The 23,858-nt window shown below is 42.1% G+C and overlaps 1 non-coding gene across 1 annotated transcript; it reads right to left on the reverse strand.

Annotated features, from left to right (window-relative positions):
• Nucleotides 1-3,943: 3,943 nt before the first annotated feature.
• On the reverse strand, nt 3,944-4,050 carry LOC148874569 (small nucleolar RNA R71). The gene has a single exon (XR_016106065.1). It is a non-coding gene; the product is annotated as a small nucleolar RNA R71 (small nucleolar RNA).
• Between the last annotated feature and the right edge of the window lie 19,808 nt (nt 4,051-23,858).

Below are 23,858 nucleotides of genomic sequence, written 5' to 3' on the forward strand. Positions count from 1 at the left end.
GTGACATGATCTAGCCTAGATCCAAGAGCCTCCATTTCATTAATGTATCCCATCATCTTAAGACAATGGTCATGAACCAACTGGTTCTTGGACATTTGTACGGTCATAAATTTCTTTAAGACCTTTTGTCGAGTAGAATGATTCCACTCTTCGTACATCGTCCTTAGACTATCCAGGATATCCTTGGATACTTCGATTTGATCAAATTGTCTCTATATCAGATTGTCGAGGGAGGCTGTGATATAACACCGGGCAAGAGAATTCTTATCTTCCCATTTTTGATACTCTCTCCTATGTGCCTCAGAAGCCCTATCACCCGGACGATCTGGAGCAGGGTTCTTTGCAACCTTGTCCAATTTCTCGGATGTTAAGGTTACAAAACCAGTCGGCATAGTTAGGGCCCTTTAGTTTGTTATCGTCCAACAACTTGGTGAATTGTCCGTTTGCCATTTCTAATAAAAGGCAAGGCAAATCTATCAGTCCACAACCTAATTGATTCATGTCATCACATAGAAAGGGCTTTTAATATATATTTCATTTCCATTTTTGGAATCTCTGAGATTCCCTCCAATCGCAGTGATAGAGACAATTGTGTCTCTGGAAATGTGGAAAACCACATGGGGTGCATGGAGCCAACCGTTTCAGTCACAAAACCCCACCACCATTTGTGAAGGATCTCATCCACTCATCATATGAGCTTTCCATTTGGCCTCTGTCAGGCAAGGTTCATAGCCATTTTAGGTTAAACCTTTTTGTCCAGTAAGTGTTTACCCATCATATTCGTGAACGCTAATGTACCGTGAGAAAGTCTTCCATTTTAGGATAGGCCCCTCCCACATCGATGTATGATGCCCCTATCATCTTATGAAACAATCCAACAAACACAACAACAAATGGATATCCCAATTTTATGGTGCATCTCCTCATTAATGAATGACCCATCTTCATGCTAATGATGAAAAGCCTTTAGAGAGTTCATCATATGAATCTCCCTATCACATGCACTTATATTTTTCTAGAGGGAATAAATAATTAGGCCTTAGTTTTATTTAGGTGAAACCAAAGTGGATCCCACTAACTTTCCTGAAGTCATATTCAAAGTGAGCCCAAAACGACTAGGGTTTTGGGGTGTTCCTCTTGGGGGGAAACTAAAGTGGGCCCTACTGAGAAGGGAGATCATCCAGTGATCTTAAGGGCACCATGGCAATGATGTGCATTCAGCCATGGTGTTCAAAAGAGCCATTATCGAATTCACATGGGCCAAGTACTTATGGCCCATGTACGTAGCACATCACATCACATACATCACAAGCATGAAATCCATACTTGATCCAATCAATTAAATAACTGTAAAACCCATAATTAAAATTTAAAACCTTTTCATCCCATTTAAAACCCATAATATTATCAAATAATATTATCAAGGTATATGGGCTTAACTTGAAAGAGCAGTTCGACCCATATAGCATTTATGCTGAATTGGGCTAAAGCAATTTTAACAAATTAAAACTGGGTTTTATAGATGTGGGCCGAATTTCATCTTGCAATTAGCCATAAAACCCTCAGCCCATTAGGGAAATATTAGGGCTGTGAACATCCCCCATCGAACCATAGATTCGGTCCAACTAGTTTGGTCCAATCTGGACCGAATGGGTCTAGGGTTTGATGTTTAATTCAAGATCCAATTCAAAAGGATGATCTGAAATTAGTATAGCTGATAAATGACAATCAATAATCAACAAATAAACAAAACAATGGGCTGTTTGTGTGGATCCAAACCTACAAAAAAAAGATTAGTCGCAGCTTGCAGATTTGATTTCGGCAAATCGCAAATCGTAGATTTCTCATCTACGCAAGTGTCTTTTCCTCCATGCGAACCAACTTCTTCTTCCAATGAGATAAAATAAAAGAAAAACCTATTTTTTCTATTAATATTACATCAGAATTAAATCTATACATTCTGTCTAAAATAAAATAAAATAAATTATTGATGTGTGTGCATGCTACACATCATTTTTATTGCTTTATATATGGCTTTGATAACGATTCTGAATGATTCCCACACTAGTTGAGCTGAATTTCAGGAAGTTGTGAATTTGGAGCAATTTAGAGTTAAGAGAACATAATACAAGGTGATATGGCACCAAGGGGATCGGTTCGGCCCAAAAAGAAGAAAAGCCCAGCAGAAACCGCATGGGAAGCACTGAAGCCACCAAGGAGAGAGGCCCCACTGCAGCCCAACCGAAACCTTATGGGAGAATAGCAGTTCAGCCCATCAAGGAGAACAACCCAACAACAGTTTGGCCCACCAAGAACAACAGCCCAACCGCAACCCTAAGGGAGGCTCCAAAAAGGTGGCTAACTTTAGAGAAGGAAAAAGGAGGCTGAAAGGAAGAGTATAAAAGGAAAAGAAAAAGAGGGAATTAGGGTTCGGACCCCTGAAGACTAGACAAAACAAGAAGAAGAAGAACTGCTAGAGAAGAGAGAAGGCGGCTGAATGCGAATTGAAGAGGAGATCGAAGATTGGTGCAGAAATCTTAGGTTGTCTTCTTCTTTGATTCTGCAATTTGGTAACCTAGATTCGATTAGGGTTTCATGATTTTTCTTTATTGAATATTTCTTTCTTTCTTTCTTTTATGTGAACCATGATGGACTTCAAATCTGATATATATTTAATATTTTAGCAGATCCAATTGATTGTGATTTATTCTTGGGATTCTTGATTAGGGTTTTCGATTAATTGAATAATCTTGGCCGAATTATTCTTGTTTCTTGGATTGTTTGAATTGCTTGAGAAAGGGTTTAGGTAATCAGATCATCTAATCAAGAAAACGGATTGAATGCATCTTAGAGATAATTTGCATGGTTCGTTTGGCATCCATTCATACCTGAATTGGTGACCTTCAAATTCTTTATTCTTAATGCAATGGCGATTAAATTTCTGATAGAGATATAGGAATTATCGTCCATAGATAGAGTGGTCTGTGCTCGAGAGAGGCTACTCATATAATTAGGGTTTCGCTAACCCAAGACTGAATTCACTTTGGTTGGGCTGCTTAAAGATTTAATTTTTGAACCGGTTCTGCTAGTTTCTTGCATGCAGTAATTCTTCTTATCATTTAAGGTGGTCTGATCCGAAACTGCTTAGCATAGTTTGCTAATTAGGAGTTAGGGTTTTTTTTGTTTAATATTTTGGTTTATCAGATAACAAAAGGCTGATTCAGTACTAGTAGTTGTTGGATCAATCCCCATGGGAACAATACTCTACTCATCATTATATTACTTGATCGGATAGTGCACTTGCTAGTGTCTTCTAAGCGCATCATGTTTTTGGCACCGTTGCCGGGGATTTATCACAACAATATTAGGAACCATCTTTCATTGTTAATATGATTTTGTACATTATGTTCATGATATTTGTGTGTTAGTCTCTTTATGACTTTGACTTGTACAGTTTATGACACGCAGATGTGAAAAGGAGAGCATCACCTACGACCTCGAGATTGAAAGAACTCTCCATCGCCGCCTTAGAGGTTCCAAGCAAGTGAGAGCTGAAAGTGCAGAGATGGCCGAACAAAGGACCATGATGGATTATGCCAAACCAAACCTCATCGGGGCAGCCTCAAGCATAGTGAGACCAGCAATTGCTGATAACAACTTCATGATCAAACCAGCAATCATTCAGATGATTCAGAATCTAGTTCAGTTCTGCGGCTTGGCTCATGAAGATCCGAACACTCACATCGCCAACTTCTGGGAAATATATGACACATTCAAACACAATGGGGTTAGTGATGATGCAGTGCGGCTCAGATTATTTCCATTCTCATTGAAGGACAAAGCTAAGACATGGCTGAACTCTCTACCAGTTGGATCGATCTCTACTTGGGATGAAATGGCCAGCCGTTTCCTATCCAAGTATTTTCCTCCATCCAAGACTGTAAAGATGAGGAATGATATCACCACCTTTTATCAGCAGGACGGGGAATCATTGTATGAATCATGGGAGCATTACAAGGAGTAATTGAGGAAGGTCCCTCATCATGGACTTCCCGTATGGCTACAAGTTCGGACATTTTATAATGGGTTGACCGAATCAAATAAGACTATCATGGACACTGCAGCTGGGGGATCCATTAATAACAATACCCCTAAAGTTGCCCATAAACATGTTAGACAGTTGTATGCCCTTAGCTTCAATTAGAATGATGTACCTTATGAATTTATTGTAAATGATTAAAGTACATATTTGATTCATGTTCCTGTGGTGTGTTTCTGTGTAATACCCTTAAACTAGACACTTAATGAGACTCATGTTAGTTTAGAATGTTCACAGCCGTTGGGTAAGTCTAGGGAGACTTATCCTGCCAAGGCTAACACTGGTGTGCTGCCAAGTGTTAGGGTGGCCTGTCTCAGCTACTAGGGTGAGACCCGAAGCACATGCAGTGTAGGATTAATAGAACCTTTGAACTGGACCAGATTTCTAGTATTGCCTTGGACCTTGGAGATTGATGGGCAAAACTGGAAAGTTGCACCTAACCCCTAGACTCGATTGTGATACTGCACTAGGTGTCGGATTGGGCTGTCTTTGATGTGCCAATCAGTGAGTGCCTTAGCGGGGGTCAAAACCTGGGTATGTTGGGACAGTCTAAAAATTCATCTCAGTGGGTGATCATAGTGACAGGATCAGCCCCTTTGTCGGACAAAGGTAATGAACGGGGATGCACTCTCTCTGATGGAAACCAAGACTACCGGCAGCCAATTTAAATCATTGAAATTTTGTTTTGCAATATATATATATATGTTATGATTTTGAAATGATTTGCAAAAGGTATTAAATCCTGAGATCCATGTGAGCAGAGAGTGCAACACTGTTCCTTGTAGCCGAGGGAGAGGTCCTCTCTTGTCAAGCAGTGTTTGATCATTAAGGGCTAAGAGGGTGAGTGTAAGACCATTGAGGGTAATACTTGATGGGCTAATCTTGCATCTGCCCACAGTCCTTGGGTGTTACAAGGTGGCTTGGCCCAGGGACCACTTAGGGTAAGTGTTGGGCACATAGAGCCCATTCTGCTCCACCCTACACTGTGCCATCTTCAGTGGGAGCAGTCTTTGGATCCTTCCTTGGGCGTGAACACCTCCATTGAGAGAAAGTATTTCTCTGTATCAGGTATACCTCTCTCCTTCTCCTTTTGGTTCAGATCTGGTTTGGTTCTTCGTTCAAGATTGATCCTTGAAAAATATGTTTTTCTAAAATAAGGGAATTCGATTCCCAGCAGAGATGGGAGAAATTTTGAAATTCGCTCGGTCCATTCTGCAAGATTTGGGTGTCCATGTGATGGATATCCCATCCCTTTAGTGGTATCAGAGCAATGGTTCAAATCTTGAACCAATTTAATTTAGATCTGAACCTGTGCAAATGGGCAGAAGGCATTCTACCCTATTTGCGTAGATAAGGGTTTTGGGAATTTGTTCCCAAAATTTCTGGGTGAATAATCTGAAATTAATTTTGTATAAATTTGATTATTGTTTAGAACCGTTCTTTATGATTTTCTTGATTTATGGATTGTTTGTACAAGTGGAGATTGAATTCTTGATTGGCGTAGGGAACCTGCAAATTTTTGTAGTTTCTTGGATAATTTTATTACATTTGGTCTGTAAATATTTTTTTTTATTTTTTAGACTGAATGTATAGGTATTCAATATGATGTAATATTAATAGAAGTTAGGTTTTATATTCATTTTATTTTTGGATCGAAGATGGCGGCACAAGGAAGGAGATTTCACAGATGGGAGAATCGCTATCTGCGATTTGCAGTTTGAGAAACTGCAAACTGTGATCTAACCTCTATTTTGCAGGATGGATTGTGCAAACAGCCCTGATTGACTGATTCTATTTTTCTTTTATTAGTTTTTTAATTTCAGATTATTTTCTTGAATTAAAGATTTAATTAAAGATCAAACCCTAGACCCATTCGAACCAAGATTGGTTCAAATTATTTGGACCGAATCTAGGGTTCGATCAAGGCTGAATGTCATCCCTAATTTTTCCTAAAATGGGCCTGAGGATTGATAATTAATTAAATGCTTAATTTGGCCCAACCTATAAGGCCCAATTTTAAATTGTTAAAACTGCTAAAAGCCCACTTCAAAGGATAAAGCTATATGGGCCGAATTGATCAATTCTAATTCAGCCCATATACCTAGATAATATTAATGGTTAATATTATGGATCAAAATGGGCTTCAAATGGGCTTTACAGATAGTTAATTGATTGGATCAATTCTTCCCTGCATGTGATGTGTGTATGTGTGATGTGCTACGTTCATGGGCCATAAGTACTTGGCCCATGCAGATTCGATAGTGGCTCTTGCACACATCATGGCTGAATGCACATCATTGCCATGGTGTCCCTCCTGGTCATTGGATGACCTCCCTCAGTGGTGGGCCCCACACCTCATGAAGAGGTTACGTGTGAAACCCTAGCCGATTTAGGCCCACCGAAGTCTGGCTTTATGAAAGTCAGTGGGAGGCACTTTGGTTTGACCAAAATTAAACTAGGTGTATTTCTTGTTCCCTCCAGCAAATATGAGTGCATGCGATAGGGAAATTCATGTGATGAACTCTCTAACGGCCTTCCATCATTAGCATGAGGATGGGTCCTTCAGTAATGAGGAAACACACCAGAAAATGGGTTATCCATTTACTGTTGGGCTTGTTTGAGTGTTTCATAAGATGGTAGGGGCATCATAGACCAATGTGGGAGGGGCTTCACCAGAAAATGGGAACTCTCTCACGGTACCTTGGCGTTCACGAATATGATGGGTAAGCACTCACTGGACAGAAAGGTTTACTTGAAAACGGCTTTGAACCTTGTCTAATAGAGGCCAAAGTGAAAGCTCATATGATGAGTGGATATGATCCTTCACAGAAAGGTGGTGGGGTTTTGTAGCTGAAACAGTTGGCTCCATGCACCCTATGTGGTTTCCCACATTTCCAGAGACAAGTCGTTGTCTCCGTTACTGAGATAGGAGGGAAATCTCAGAGATGAACAAATGGGAATGGAACATAGATTAAAAGCCATGTCTATGTAATGAGAATGAATCAAATTAGGTTGTGGACTAATGTTTGCTGTTTTATTAAAAAATGGCAAACGGACAATTTGCAAAGCTTTTTGACGACAACAAGCTTAAGGGCCCAAACTATGCCGACTGGTACCGTAACCTGATGCTGGTATTAACATCATAAAAACTGGACAAGGTAGTTAAGAATCCTGCCTTGGAGCGTTCGGGTGATAGGGCTTCTGAGGCCTATTGGAGGGATTACCAAGATTGGGTGGATAAAAACTCCCTAGCCCGCTGCTATGTCATTGCTTCTTTAGAGAACTCAATACAGAGGCAGTTCGATCAGATCGAACTCGCTAAGGACATATTGGACAGTCTGAAGACAATGTACGAAGAGTAGAACCGTTCTACTCGGCAGAAGGTCTTGAAATGTTCATGATTGCTCAGATGTCCCAGGGGCAGAAAGTTCACGACCATTGTCTTCGGATGATGGGATATATTAACGAGCTGGAAGCCCTTGGATCTGGGCTAGATCTTGGCACACAAGTGGATGCCATTCTGAATTCTTTGCCCTCTTCCTTCAATGGGTTCATATTGAACTATAATATGAACAAGCTGAATGTCAGCATCCAAGAGCTCAACAACATGTTGCATAGGGCCGAGGACTTACTTAAGAAGGATGAGCCTGTAGTGATTCTTGTCAAAGCTAACAAAACGGGCAAGAAAAAGAGGAAGGCGAAGAAGCCTCAGAAGAAGACTACCAAGCCCAAGAAGCAGAAGAAGGATAGGGCATCGAATGCGTGTCACTTCTGTAAATAAACCGGCCACTGGAAGAGGAATTGTCCTCAGTACCTAGAATCCAAGAAAGGTAATTCCGAATCTTGTATCATAGAAACCAACTTATTGGTGGCTTCTGCGTCCTGGTGTATTGACTCTAGGGCTTCAACTCATGCGTGTAACTCCCTGCAGGGGTTCAAGGTAAGCAGAAGGCTGAATGATGGAGAGGTGATGCTCTACTTGGGGACTTCTGCAAGCGTTGCAGCTACGACGATAGGCACCGTAGAGTTAAAATTTACAGAAGGAATTATTGTACTTAAAGACTATCTTTTTGTGCAAAATTTAAGGAGAAATTTGATTTCTACTTCAAAACTGTATGCGAATGGATATTCTATCTTTTTCAGTAATACGATTACTTTTAAAAGAAACAATAAATTCATCGCATACGGGGAACTAGAGAATGGTCTCCATGTTCAACATCCTTTTCTAGAAACTAACATTGTCAAAACTATGTCGACTGATATCCCCAAGAAAATAGTACGTGATACAGTTAATCCCACGTGCCTATGGCATTACCGACTTGTTCATATCGGTATTTGCCGAATCACAAGACTGGTAAAGGATGGTCCTTTGGATTTTCTAACTGTAGAAGATCTTCCCACTTGTGAGCCTTGCCTTCAAGGTAAGATGACAAAGAGGCCATTTATCGGTAATCCTGAAAGATGTATAGGCACGCTTGACCTTATACATACTGATGTATGTGGTCCCCTGAGTGTTAGGACCCGTAACTAGCACGTGTATTTCATTACATTTATCGATGACTATTCTCGGTATGGTTACGTGTACCTAATGAGACATAAGTCCAAATCCTTTGAAAAGTTCAAAGAATTCAGACAAGAGGTCGAGAAATAGTTAGGGAGAGAAATTAAGTCCCTTCGATCGGATCGAGGTGGCGAGTATCTCTCTGACGAATTCAGGGACTACTTGAAGGTCAATGGGATAGTATCAAAGATAGTTCCTCATGCTACACCACAGCTTAACGGTGTTTCAGAGAGGAGGAATAGGACCTTATTGGATATGGTCCGGTCACTTCTCATCCATTCAGAGTTACCCACATCCTTTTGGGGATACGCATTGGAGACTGTGATATATGTGCTGAACTTGGTTCCTACCAAATCGGTTCCTTAGACTCCCTTTGAGCTTTCGACCGGAAAGAAACCAAGTGTACGACAATTGAAGGTTTGGGGTTGTCCGACTCACATTAAAAGGACAAATCTGAACAAATTGGAATCCAAGACCAGTCGTTGCCTATTCGTAGGCTACCCAAAAGGCTCTATAGGTTATCTGTTCTATGATCCAAGTGAGCAGAAGGTGTTCTGCAGTCGGAATGCACAATTCTTGGAGAATGATTACATCCTAGACAACCTTCGTCAGGAAATTGTTCTTGATGTGGAGAGCTCAGATGTAGTGGGAGGTGTCCCACAAGTTTCAAGTAATGACCAACTTAGAAGATCTGCCCGGGTATCCAGGCCACCAGTCCGTTTTGGTTATGATCAGGATAGTTACCTGGTGGAAACCTTGACTAGTGAGGAAGATCCTGTGACTTATGCGGAAGCTATGTTGGACATAGACTCCCTTAAGTGGGTAGATGCCATGAGAGCTGAGATGGACTCAATGGAGACCAATGGAGTCTGGAATGTAGTAGATCCGCCCTCCGGGGTAAAAGCAATTGGTTGCAAATGGATCTACAAGAGGAAGAAGGGCCTTGATGGCAGGGTTGAGACCTACAAAGCTCGTCTGGTGGTGAAAGGGTACACTCAGAAAGAAGGCATCGATTATGAGGAAACCTTTTCGCCTGTGGCCATGCTTAAATCCATTAGGATCCTGCTAGCTGTAGCAACATACCATGACTATGAGATTTGGCAAATGGATGTCAAAACTGCGTTCCTGAATGGAGATCTTAATGAAGATATCTATATGTAGAAACTGCAAGGTTTTGTACCTGCAGGTCAGGAACACATGGTGTGTAAACTGAATACATCCATATATGGACTTAAGTAAGCTTCTAGAAGTTGGAACATCTGATTTGACTCTATGGTCATAAAGTTTGACTTTGAGTAGAATCCGGATGAGTCCTGTGTTTACAGGAAAACCAGTGGTGACAAGGTTACGTTTCTGGTTCTGTATGTAGACGACATTCTACTCATTGGGAATGATGTATTAATGTTGACTACGGTGAAAGTATGACTGTCATAGCAATTCTCCATGAAAGATCTTGGAGAAGCCTCCTATATACTAGGTCTTCGACTCTATAGAGATAGATCAAAGTGGATAATAGGATTATCTCAATCTACTTATATTGACAAAATAGTCAAGAGATACAACATGGAGAACTCCAAGAAAGGAAATGTTCCTTTCAGGCATGGAGTCAATCTCTCCAAGAAGATGACTCCCAAGACCTCTGAGGAGAATGAGAGCATGAAGGACATTCCCTATGCCTCAGCCGTAGGGAGCATCATGTATGCCATGCTGTACACTCGTCCTGACATTGCTCAGGCAGTGAGTGTGGTAAACAGATTCCATGCCAACCCAGGGCAGGAGCATTGGACTGCTGTGAAATGCATAATTAAGTACTTTCAAAGGACAAAAGAGTTTTGTCTGGTATAAGATGGTAGTTCACTACAGATCCAGGGGTATATAGATGCCGATTTCTAGTCGGATCCAGATTATAGAAAGTCTACATCTAGGTATGTTTTCACGATAGGTTCGTGTGCTCTTTGCTGGAAAAGTAGCAAACAGGGGTCCACGACAGACTCCACAACCGAGGCCGAATACATTGCTGCAAGTGAAGCTGCCAAAGAAGCCTTGTGGATGAAGAAGTTCGTTCATGAATTGGGAGTAGTTCCGTCAAGCACATCACCCATCCCGTTATTGTGTGACAACAATGGAGCAATTGCTCAGGCTAAGGAGCCACGAGCCCACTCGAAGTCGAAGCACATCGAGAGGAAGTACCACATACTCTGGGAGATTGTTGGTAGAGGGGACATCTTGATTCAAAAGGTAGCTTCAGTAGAGAATGTAACAAACCCATTGACTAAGCCACTGACACAGAAAGTGTTTGAGAAACACATGGGAGCTGTTAGACAGTTGTATGCCCTTAGCTTCAATCAGAATGATGTACCTTATGAATTTATTGTAAATGATTAAAGTACATATTTGATTCATGTTCTTGTGGTGTGTTTCTGTGTAATACCCTTAAACTGGACACTTAATGAGACTCATGTTAGTTAAGAATGTTCATAGCCATTGGGTAAGACTTGGGAGACTTATCCTGCCTAGGCTGACACTGGTGTGCTGCCAAGTGTTGGGGTGGCCTGTCTCAGCCACCAGGGTGAGACCCAAAGCACATGTAATGTAGTATTAATAAAACCTTTGAAATGGACCAGATTTCCAATATTTCCCTGGACCTTGTAGATTGATGGGCAAAACTGGAAAGTTACACCTGACCCCTAAACTCGATTGTGATACTGCACTAGGTGTCAGATTCGGCTGTCTTTGATGTGCCAATCAGTGAGATCCTTAACGGGGGGGAAAACCTGGGTATGTTGGGACAATCCGAAAATTCATCTCAGTGGGTGATCATAGTGACAAGATCAGCCCCTTTGTCAGACAAAGGTAATGATCTGGGATGCACTCTCTCTGATGGAAACCAAGACTGCCGGCAACCGATTTCAATCGTTGAAATTTTGTTTTGCAATATATATATATATATATATGTGTGTGTGTGTGTGTGTGTGTGTGTGTGTGTGTGTGTGTGTTATGGTTCCGAAATGATTTGCAAAAGGTTTTAAATCCCGGGACCCATGTGAACAGAGACTGCAACATTGTTCCTTGCAGCCGAAGGAGAGTTCCTCTCTTGTTGGGTAGTGTTTGATCATTTTGGGCTGAGAGGTTAAGTATAAGACCATTGAGGATAATACCTGATGAGCTAATCTTGCATTTGCCCACAGTCCATAGGTGTTACAAGGTGGCTTGGCCCAGGGACCACTTAGGGTAAGTGGTCAATGGTGGGCTCCACACCTCATGGAGAGGTTGTTAGACAGTTTTGTATGCCCTTAGCTTAAATCAGAATGATGTACTTTATGAGTTTATTGTAAATGAATAAAAGTGCATATTTGATTCATGTTCCCTTGGTATGTTTCTGTGTAATACCCTTAAACTGGACACTTAATGAGACTCATATTAGTTTAGAATGTTCATAGCCAGTGGATCGGTCTGGGGAGACCTATCCTAACAAGGCTGACACTGTGGTGCCACCAAGTCAGTTGGGGTGGCCTGTCTCAGCTACCAGGGTGAGACCCTAGGCACATACAGTGTAGGATTAATTGAATCTATGAACTGGACCAGATTTCCAATATTGCCCTGGACCTTGGAGATTGATGGGCAAAACTGGAAAGTTAAACCCGACCCCTAGACTCGATTACGATACTGCACTAGGTGTCAGATTGGGCTGTCTTTGATGTACCAATCTGTGAGATCCTTAGTGGGGGTCAAAACCTGGGTATGTTGGGACAGTCCGAGAATTCATCTGAGTGGGTGATCATAGTGACAGGATCAGCCCTTTTGTCGGACAAAGGTAATGATCAGAGGTGCACTCTCACTAATGGAAACCAAGACTGCCGGTAGCCGATTTCAACCGTTGAGATTTGTTTTGCAAAGTATATTTTATATGAGATATAAAAGTATATATATTATGGTTGCTAAAATATTTGCAAAAAGGTTTTAATTCTCGGGATCCATATAAGCAGAGAGTGTAACACTGTTCCTTGCAGCCGAGGGAGAGGTCCTGCCTTGTCGGGCAGTGTATGATTATTCTGGGCTGAGAGGTTAAGTGTAAGACCATTGAGGATAATACCTGATGGGCTTATGTAAAAATAATTTCAGATTATTCGCCCATAAATTTTGGGGCAATTTCCCAAAAAAAACTTTATCTATGCAAACTGGGTAGAACGCCTTCTGCCAACTTGCGTAGGTTCAGATCTGAAAGAAATTGGTTCAAGATTTGAACCATGGCTCTGATACCACTGAAGGGATGAGAGATCCAACATATGGTTGCCCAAATCTTGCGGAATAAAGGGGGCGAATTTCAAAAATTTTTCTCTCCCTTCAACCGGGAATCGCATTCCCTATTTAGAAAATCAAATTTTCAAGGATCAATCTTGAACCATAAACTGAACCAGATCTGAACCAAAAGGAGTGGGAGAGAGGTATACCTGATACAGAAAAATATTATCTCTCAATGGTGGTGTTCACGCCCAAGAAAGGATCCAAAGACTGCTCCCACTGAAGATGGCACCGTGCAGGATAGAGCAGAATCAGCAGCGTTCTCCAAGAACTTGATCCTTCGCAAGAATAGCTGGATGGCACGTGAGCACTGCTTCCAATCAGTCTTTTCACAAAGGTCTCCTATCAAGATCGAATCTTGATTTCTCCTACAAAATTGGAGATCGAACTGGAGGTCTGGCGGCGAAAGGGAGGAGGTGGCAAGAAAGGATTTCGCATAGATTGCAGAAATTCTTTTCTTGTGTTTTCAGCTCTCCAGACTAGAGTTCTTGGTGTGTCTCTCTTCTAAAGATTGCCACCCCTTACTTCCCTTGTAACCCTAAAGGATTAGCCCCTAATCCAATTAGGAGTTGCTGATCCAAATCACATTTGGATCAGACATCCATTTAGGTGATAACGATGAACCCTTATCTTATCTGTAGATTAGATCAGTCCTCTCCTAATCCTATAACGAGCCTCCTAGATCTAAATCTTATTTAGATCTTGGAATCTCTAAGTGGATAGGGTCAAGGCGCAATCCTATCAACTAATTTAATCCCAGATCCACCCCTCATTTAAACTGATCAAATCAGCCCAGTTCGAAATGGGCTTTAGGCCCATTAAGGTTGTGTGCTCACCTAGCCTTCCAAACTGCTGCCTAGTTGGGCCTCCTTGTATGGCGTGAGACCCAAACATTGATCTACACATCAGCCACATGGCTTCAGCCCAGCCTTTGTTACAAGGCCTAGCCGAATACACTGCTATGGACAGTGCACCCCGTGAAACCCATCAAATGGGCTCTATGGGCCCAACACTTACCCTAAGTGGTCTCTAGGCCAAGACACCTTGTAACACCCAAAGACTATGGGCAGATGTAAGATTTGCACATCAGGTATTGACCTCAATGGCCTTACACTCAACCTCTCAGCCCATAATGATCAAACACTGCCCGACAAGAGAAGACCTCTCCCTCGGCTGCAAGGAACAGTGTTGCACTCTCCACTCATATGGATCCCGGGAATTAAAACCTTCTTGCAAATATTTTAGAAACCATAATATATATATACTTTTATATCTCATATAAAATATATTTTGCAAAACAAATCTCAACGATTGAAATCGGCTACCGACAGTCTTGGTTTCCATTAGAGAGAGTGCATCCCCGATCATTACCTTTGTCCGACAAAGGGGCTGATCCTGTCACTTTGATCACCCACTCAGATGAATTCTCAGATTGTCCCAACATACCCAGGTTTTGACCCCTGCTAAGGATCTCACTGATTGGTAAATCAAAGACAGCCCAATCCGACACCCATGTTAGACAGTTTTGTATGCCCTTAGCTTCAATCAGAAAGATGTACTTTATGAGTTTATTGTAAATGAATAAAGGTGCATATTTGATTCATGTTCCCTTGGTATGTTTCTGTGTAATACCCTTAAACTGGACACTTAATGAGACACGTGTTAGTTTAGAATGTTCACAGCCAGTGGGTCGGTCTGGGGAGACCTATCCTGACAAGGCTGACACTGTGGTGCCACCAAGTCAGTTGGGGTGGCCTGTTTCAGCTGCCAGGGTGAGACCCTAGGCACATACAGTGTAGGATTAATTGAATCTTTGAACTGGACCAGATTTCCAGTATTGCCCTGGACCTTGGAGATTGATGGGCAAAACTGGAAAGTTACACCCGACCCCTAGACTCGATTATGATACTACACTAGGTGTCGGATTGGGCTATCTTTGATGTACCAATCAGTGAGATCCTTAGCGGGGGTCAAAACCTGGGTATGTTGGGACAGTCCGAGAATTCATCTGAGTGGGTGATCATAGTGATAGGATCAGCCCCTTTGTCAGACAAAGGTAATGATCGGGGATGCACTCTCACTGATGGAAACCAAGACTATCGGTAGCCGATTTCAACCGTTGAGATTTGTTTTGCAAAATATATTTTATATAAGATATAAAAGTATATATATTACGATTTCTAAAATGTTTGCAAGAAGGTTTTAATTCCCGGGATCCATATGAGTGGAGAGTGCAACACTGTTCCGTGCAGCCGAGGGAGAGGTCCTCTCTTGTCGGACTGTGTATGATCATTATGGGCTGAGAGGTTAAGTGTAAGACCATTGAGGATAATACTTGATAGGCTAATCTTGCATCTGCCCACAGTCCCTGGGTGTTACAAGGTGGCTTGGCCCAAGGACCTCTTAGGGTAAGTGTTGGGCCCCTAGAGCCCATTTGATGGGTTTTAGGGCGTGCACTATCCATAACAGTGTATTCGGCCAGGCCTTGTAACAAAGGTTGGGCCGAACCCATGTAGCTGATGTGTAGATCAATGCTTGGGTCCCACGCCATACAAGGAAGCCCAACTAGGCAGCAGTTAAGAGGGTTAAGTGAGCACATAAGCTTAATGGGCCCAATGCCCAATTCGAATTGGGCTGTTTATTTAGTTAATAAAGGGGTGAATTCCGAAGTGGATCAGCTAATAGGATTGGGCTTAGACCCTATCCACTTAGAGAGTCCAAGATCTGAATAAGATTTAGATCTGGAAACCTCCTAATTAGATTAGGAGATGACTGATCTGATCTCCAGATAAGATAAGGATTATCCCTTATCACTTAAAGGGACTTCTAACCCAAATGTGATTTGGATTAGCAACTCCTGATCTGATTAGGAGCTGATCCCTTTAAGATTATAAAAGAAGAAGGGGGTGGCAGCCTTTAGATACAGACACAGATTATCAAGTTTTCTTTAGTGCTGAAAAGAAGAGAGAATTCTGCTCCCTGCAAATACTCTCTTGCCGCCTCCCTGTTCTTGCTGCCCTGTTTGCCAGTTCGATCTCCAGTTGTGGGAGAAGTCAAGATTGGATCTTGACATCAGTTCTTTGAGAAAGGATTGAAAAGAAGCTGTGCTCACGTACCATCTTGCTGATTCTTGCGAAGTACAGAGTTCTTGGAGAAGAACACTGCTGATTCTGCTCCACCTGCACTGCGCCATCTTTAGTGGGGGCAGTCTTTGGATCCTTCCTTGGGCGTGAACACCTTCGTTGGGAGATTCTACTTCTCCTTATCAGGTATAATTCTCTCCTACTCCTTTTGGTTCAGATCTGGTTCAGTTTAAGGTCCAAGAATGATCCTTGAAAATATGATTTTCTAAATAGGGAATATGATTCCCAGTTGAAGGGAGAGAAATTTTTTGAAATTTGCCCCTTATTCCGCAATCTTTGGGCATCCATGGGATGGATCTCTCATCCTTTAAGTGGTATCAGAGCCATGGTTCAAATCTTGAACCATCTTGTTTCAGATCTGAACCTGCGCAAATGGGCAGAAGGTGTTCTACCCGATTTGCGCAGATATGGGTTTTGGGAAATTTGTTCCCAAAATTAATGGGCGAATAATCTGAAATTAATTTTATATAAATCTGATTATTATTTAGAATTATTCTTTATGATTTTCTTGATTTATGGGTTGTTCGTACAAGAGGAGATCGAAATCTTGGTTTGCGCAGGGAACCTGCAAGATTTGCAGTTTCTTGATTTATTTATTACATTTGGTCTGTAAATAACTTTTTTTATTTTCCAGACTCAATGTATAGGTATTCGATCTGATGTAATTATTAATAGAAATAGGATTTATATATATTTTAATTTTGGATCGAAGATGGCGGCGCAGAAAGGAAAATTTCACAGATGGGAGAATCGCTATCTGCGATTTGCAGTTTGTGAAACTGCATTCTGTGATCTAACCTCTGTTTTGCAGGATGGATTGTGCAAACAGCCCTGTTTGACTAATTCTTGATTTTCTTTTATCAGTAATTAATTTCAGATTATTTTCTTGAATTAAAGATTCAATTAAAGATCAAACCCTAGACCCATTCGAACCAAGATTGGTTCAAACTGTTTGGACCGAATCTAGGGTTTAAATCAAGGCTGAAAGTCAGCCCTAATTTTCCCACTAATGGGCTTAAGGATTGATATTTAATTAAATGGTTAATTCGGCCCAACCTGTAAAGGCCCAGTTTTAAATAGTTAAAACTAATAAAAGCCAACTTAACACATAAAGATATATGGGTTGAACCGTTCGGCCCATATACCTGAATAATATTAATGGTTAATATTATGGATTTAAAATGGGCTGCGAATGGGCTTTACAGATAATTAATTGATTGGAACAATTTATCCCTACATAAGATGTGTGGATGTGTGATGTGCTACGTACATGGGCCATAAGTGCTTGGCCCATGCTCAATCGACAGTGGCTCTTGCGCACACCATGGCTGAATGCACATCATTGCCATGGTGTCCCTTTTGGTCATTGGATGACCTCCCTCAGTGGTGGGCCCCACACCTCATCATGAGGTCTCGTGCGGAACCCTAGCCGATTTAGGCCCACCAAAATCTGGCTTTATGAAAGTCAGTGGGAGCCACTTTGGTTTAAAGATAGAACTAGGGCGTAATTATCTGTTCCCTCCAACTAATATGAGTGTATCTGATAGGGAGATTCATATGATGAACTCTCTAAAGGCCTTCCATCATTAACACGAGGATGGGTCCTTCAGTAATGAGGAAACGTACCAGAAAATGGGCTATCCATTTGCTGTTGGGCTTGTCTAAGTGTTTCATAAGATGATAGGGGCATCATAGACCGATGTGGGAGGGGTTTCTCTAGAAAATGGGAACTCTCTCACGGTACCTTGGCGTTCACGAATATGATGGGTAAGCACTCACTGGACAGAAAGGTTTACCTGAAAACGGCTTTGAACCTTGTCTGATAGAGGCCAAAGGGAAAACTCATATGATGAGTGGATATGATCCTTCATAGAAAGGTGGTGGGGTTATGCAGCTGAAACAGTTGGCCTCATGCACCCTATGTGATTTTTCACATTACCAGAGATAACCCGTAGTCTCCGTCACTGAGAAAGGTGGGAAATCTCAGAGATGAATAAATGGAAATGGATCATAGATTAAAATCCATATCTATGAAATGAACATGAATCAAAATAGGTTGTCAACTGATGTTTTCTCTTTTATTAGAAAATGGCAAACGGATCATTTGCAAAGCTACTTGATGACAACAAGTTGAAAGACCCAATTTATGCTGACTGGTACAAGAACCTTATGTTGGTCTTAACCTCTGAGAAATTGGACAAAGTAGCCAAGAATCCTGCCCCTGATCGTCCGGGAGATAGGGCTTCTGAGGCCTGAAGGAGAGAATACCAAGAATGGGAGGAGAAAAACTCCCTTGCCCGCTGCTATATCATTGCCACCTTAGACAATCCGATTCAAAGGCAGTTCGATCAGATCGAACTTGCTAAGGACGTATTGGACAGTCTTAGGACAATGTACGAAGAGCAGAATCATTCTACTCGGCAGAAGGTCTTGAAACAGTTCATGACCGTGCAAATGACCAAGGGCCAACAAGTTCACGACCATTGTCTCCGGATGATGGGCTATATCAACGAACTAGAGGCTCTTGGATCCGGGCTGGATCTGGTAACTCAGATTGATGCTATTCTCAAATCTCTGCCTCCATCATTTAATCCATTCATCATGAACTACAACATGAACAAGCTGAACGTCAGCTTGCAGAAACTCAGCAATATGTTGCAGAGGACCGAAGAATTGATTAGAAAGGATGAGCCCATTGCCAGGCTTGTTGAAACTGGAAAATCGGGCAAGAAAAGGAAGGCAAAGAGAAAGCCCCAAAAGAAGGCTGCCAAACCCAAGAAACAGAGGAAGGACAAGGCATCAGATGCCTGTCATTTTTGCAAGAAGACCAGCCACTGGAAAAGGAATTGTCCTGCCTTCCTGGAATCCATGAAAGGTAACTTCGAAACTTGTGTTATAGAAACCAATTTGTTGGTAGCTTCTACGTCCTAGTGTATTGACTCCGGGGCTTCAACTCATGCGTGTAACTCACTGCAGGGGTTCAAGGTAAGCAGAAGGCTGAGTGAAGGAGAAGTAACACTCTACTTGGGGACTACTGCAACTGTTGCAGCCGCGGCCATAGGAACCGTGGAATTATGTTTTAGAGAAGGAATAATTGTACTGAAACATTGTCTTTATGTACAAAATTTAAGAAGAAATTTGATTTCTGTCTCAAAACCGTGTGCAGATGGTTATTCTGTCTTCTTTAGTAATACGATTACTATTAAAAGAAATAACAGATTCATCGCATATGGGGAACTAGAGAACGGTCTCTATGTTCTACATCCTTCTCTAGAAACTAACATAACCGAAACTAAGTCGGCTGAAATCCCCAAAAAGAGAGCCCGTGATACAGTTAATCCCACGTGTCTATGGCATTACCGACTTGGCCACATCGGTGTTGACCGAATCACAAGGTTGGTAAAGGATGGTCCTTTGGATTTTCTAACTGTAGAAGATCTTCCCACTTGTGAGCCTTGCCTACAAGGCAAGATGACAAAACAGCCATTTAACGGTAAGCCAGAAAGATGTACAGGCACACTTGACCTAATACATAATGATGTATGTGGTCCCCTGAATGTTTGGACACGAAGTCAACACGTGTATTTCATCACCTTCATAGATGATTTTTCACGATATGGTTACGTATACCTAATGAGACACAAGTCCGAATCCTTTGAAAAGTTCAAAGAGTTTAGACAAGAGGTTGAAAAATAGTTAGGGAGAGAAATTAAAGCCCTTCGATCAGATCGAGGTGGCGAGTATCTCTCTGACGAATTCAGGGACTACTTAAGGCAAAATGGGATAGTATCACAATTGGCTCCTCCTGCTACACCACAACTTAACGGTGTTTCAGAGAGGAGGAATAGGACCTTATTAGATATGGTCCGGTTGCTTCTCATACACTCAGAGTTACCCACATCCTTTTGGGGTTACGCATTAGAGACTGCGATTTATGTGCTGAATAGGGTTCCAACCAAATCCGTTCCGAATACTCCATATGAACTTTGGACCAGAAAGAAACCAAGTGTCAGACACTTGAAGATTTGGGGTTGTCCAGCACATGTTAAAAGAATGAGTGCAGACAAGTTGGAATCCAAGACCAGCCGTTGCCTATTTGTAGGCTACCCAAAAGGCTCTGTGGGTTACCTATTCTATGACCTAGGTGAGCAGATAGTGTTCTGCAGTCGAAATGCACAATTCTTGGAAACCGATTACATCCTGGACACCCATCGTCAGGAAGTTGTTCTTGATGAGGAGAGCTCAGGAGCAGTGGGAGATGTCCCACAAGTTCCAGGTAGTGACCAACTTAGAAGATCCACTCGGGTATCCAGGCCACCAGTCCGTTATGATTATGACCAGGATAGTTACCTGGTGGAAACCTTGACTAGTGAGGAGGATCCCATGACTTACGCGGAAGCTATGTTGGACATAGATTCCTAAAAGTGGGTGGAGGCCATGAGAGTAGAGATGAACTCAATGGAGACCAATGGAGTCTGGATTCTAGTACATCTGCCCTCCGGGGTAAAAGCAATCAGTTGCAAATGGATTTACAAGAGGAAGAAGGGTCCCGATGGTAAGGTTGAGACCTTCAAGGCTCGTTTGGTGGCGAAAGGGTACACTCAGAAAGAGGGCATTGATTATGAAGAAACCTTTTTGCCTGTGGCCATGCTTAAATCCATCAGGATCCTGCTAGCTGTAACAACATACCATGATTATGAGATTTGGCAGATGGATGTCAAAACTACATTCCTGAATGGAGATCTTACTGAAGATATCTATATGCAGCAGCCGCAAGGCTTCATTGCTGCAGGTCAGGAAAACATGGTATGTAAACTTAACAAATCCATTTATGGACTTAAGCAAGCTTCTAGAAGTTGGAACATCCGTTTTAACTCTGCTGTCAAATCATTTGACTTCGAGCAGAAACCGGATGAAACCTGTGTCTATAGGATGTACAGTGGGGATAAGGTTACCTTCTTGGTTCTGTATGTAGATGACATTCTACTCATTGGTAATGATGTAGGAATGTTAACTATGGTGAAAGTATGGCTTTCACAACAATTCTCCATGAAAGATCTTGGAGAAGTCTCCTATATACTGGGTCTTAGACTCTATAGAGATGGATCGAAGTGGATAATAGGATTATCCCAATCTGCTTTCATTGATAAAATAGTCAAGAGATACAACATGGAAAACTCCAAGAAAGAAAATGTTCCTTTCAGGCACGGAGTCACTCTCTCCAAGAAGATGTCTCCCAAGACTTCTGAGGAGATTGATGGCATGAAAGACGTTCTTTATGCCTCAGCCGTAGGGAGCATCATGTATGCCATGCTGTGCACTCGTCCTGACATAGCTCAGGTAGTGAGTGTAGTAAGTAGATTTCAGGCCAACCCAGGGCAGGAGCATTGGACTGCTGTGAAAAACATACTTAAGTACCTTCGAAGGACAAAAGAGTTTTGTCTAGTATTCGACGGTAGCTCACTACAGATCCAAGGGTATACAGATGCCGATTTCCAATCAGACCCAGATGATAAAAAGTCTACATCTGGATATGTTTTCACGATAGGATCGTGTGCTGTTTGCTGGAAAAGCAACAAACAGGGGTCCACTGCAGACTCCACGACCAAGGCCGAGTACATTTCCGCAAGTGAGGTTGCCAAAGAAGCCGTGTGGATGAAGAAGTTCATTCACGAGTTGGGAGTAGTTCCGTCCAGCACATCACCCATCCCATTGTTGTGTGACAACAATGGAGCCATTGCTCAGGCTAAGGAGCCACGAGCCCACTCGAAGTCGAAACACATCGAGAGGAAGTACCACGTACTGCGGGAGATTGTTGATAGAGGGGACGTCCTAATTCAGAAGGTAGCATCAGCTGAAAATGTAGCAGACCCATTGACAAAGCCACTATCACAAAAAGTATTTGAGAAACACGTGGAAAGCATGGGACTCCGGCTAGTACCTGATTGGACCTAAGTGCAAGTGGGAGCTGTTAGACAGTTTTGTATGCACTTAGCTTCAATCAGAGTGATGTACTTTATGAGTTTATTGTAAATGAATAAAGGTGCATATTTGATTTATGTTCCCTTGGTATGTTTCTGTGTAATACCCTTAAACTGGACACTTAATGAGACTCGTGTTAGTTTAGAATGTTTACAGCCAGTGGGTCGGTCTGGGGAGACCTATCCTGACAAGGCTGACACTGTGGTGCCACCAAGTCAGTTGGGGTGGCCTGTCTCAGCTGCCAGGGTGAGACCCTAGGCACATACAGTGTAGGATTAATTGAATCTTTGAACTGGACCAGATTTCTAGTATTGCCCTGGACCTTGGAGATTGATGGGCAAAACTAAAAAGTTACACCTGACCCCTAGACTCGATTATGATACTACACTAGGTGTCGGATTGGGCTATCTTTGATGTACCAATCAGTGAGATCCTTAGCGGGGTTCAAAACCTATGTATGTTGGGACAGCCCGAGAATTCATCTGAGTGGGTGATCATAGTGACAGGATCAGCCCCTTTGTCGGACAAAGGTAATGATCGGGGATGCACTCTCACTAATGGAAACCGAGACTGCCGGCAGCCGATTTCAACCGTTGAGATTTGTTTTGCAAAATATATTTTATATAAGATATAAAAGTATATATATTATTGTTTCTAAAATGTTTGCAAGAAGGTTTTAATTCCCGGGATCCATATGAGTGGAGAGTGCAACACCGTTTCTTGCAACCGAGGGAGAGGTCCTCTCTTGTTGGGCAGTGTTTGATCATTATGGGCTGAGAGGTTAAGTGTAAGACCATTGAGGATAATACCTGATGGGCTAATCTTGCATCTACCTACAGTCCCTGGGTGTTACAAGGTGGTTTGGCCCAGGGACCTCTTAGGGTAAGTGTTGGGCCCGTAGAGCCCATTTGATGGGTTTCATGGGGTGCACTGTCTTTAACAGTGTATTCGGCCAGGCCTTGTAACAAAGGCTAGGCCGAACCCATGTGGCTGATGTGTAGATCAATGCTTGGGTCCCACGCCATACAAGGAAGCCCAACTAGGCAGCAGTTAAGAGGGTTAAGTGAGCACATAAGCTTAATGGTGCTAAAGCCCAATTCGAACTGGGCTGTTTATTTAGTTAATAAAGGGGCGAATTCTGAAGTGGATCAGCTAATAGGATTGGGCTTAGACCCTATCCACTTAGAGAGTCCAAGATCTGAATAAGATTTAGATCTAGAAACCTCCTAATTAGATTAGGAGATGACTGATCTGATCTCCAGATATGATAAGGATTATCCCTTATCACTTAAAGGGACATCTAACCCAAATGTGATTTGGATTAGTAACTCCTGGTCTGATTAGGAGCTGATACCTTTAAGATTATAAAAGAAGAAGGGGGCGGTAGCCTTTAGATACAGACACAGATTATCAGGTTTTCTTTAGTGCTGAAAAGAAGAGAGAATTCTACTCCCTGCAAATACTCTCTTGCCGCCTCCCTGTTCTTACTGCCCTGTTTGCCAGTTCGATCTCCAGTTGTGGGAGAAGTCAAGATTGGATCTTGACATCAGTTCTTTGAGAAAGGATTGAAAGGAAGCTATGCTCACGTACCATCTTGCTGATTCTTGCGAAGGATAGAGTTCTTAGAGAAGAACACTGCTGATTCTGCTCCACCTGCACTGCGTCATCTTCAATGGGAGCAGTCTTTGGATCCTTCCTTGGGCGTGAACACCTTCGTTGGGAGATTCTACTTCTCCATATCAGGTATAATTCTCTCCTTTTCTTTTTGGTT

This window comes from Nelumbo lutea, chromosome 1, assembly GCF_056320005.1.
Source record: "Nelumbo lutea isolate HS-2025 chromosome 1, American lotus-T2T, whole genome shotgun sequence".
Lineage (NCBI taxonomy): Eukaryota > Viridiplantae > Streptophyta > Magnoliopsida > Proteales > Nelumbonaceae > Nelumbo > Nelumbo lutea.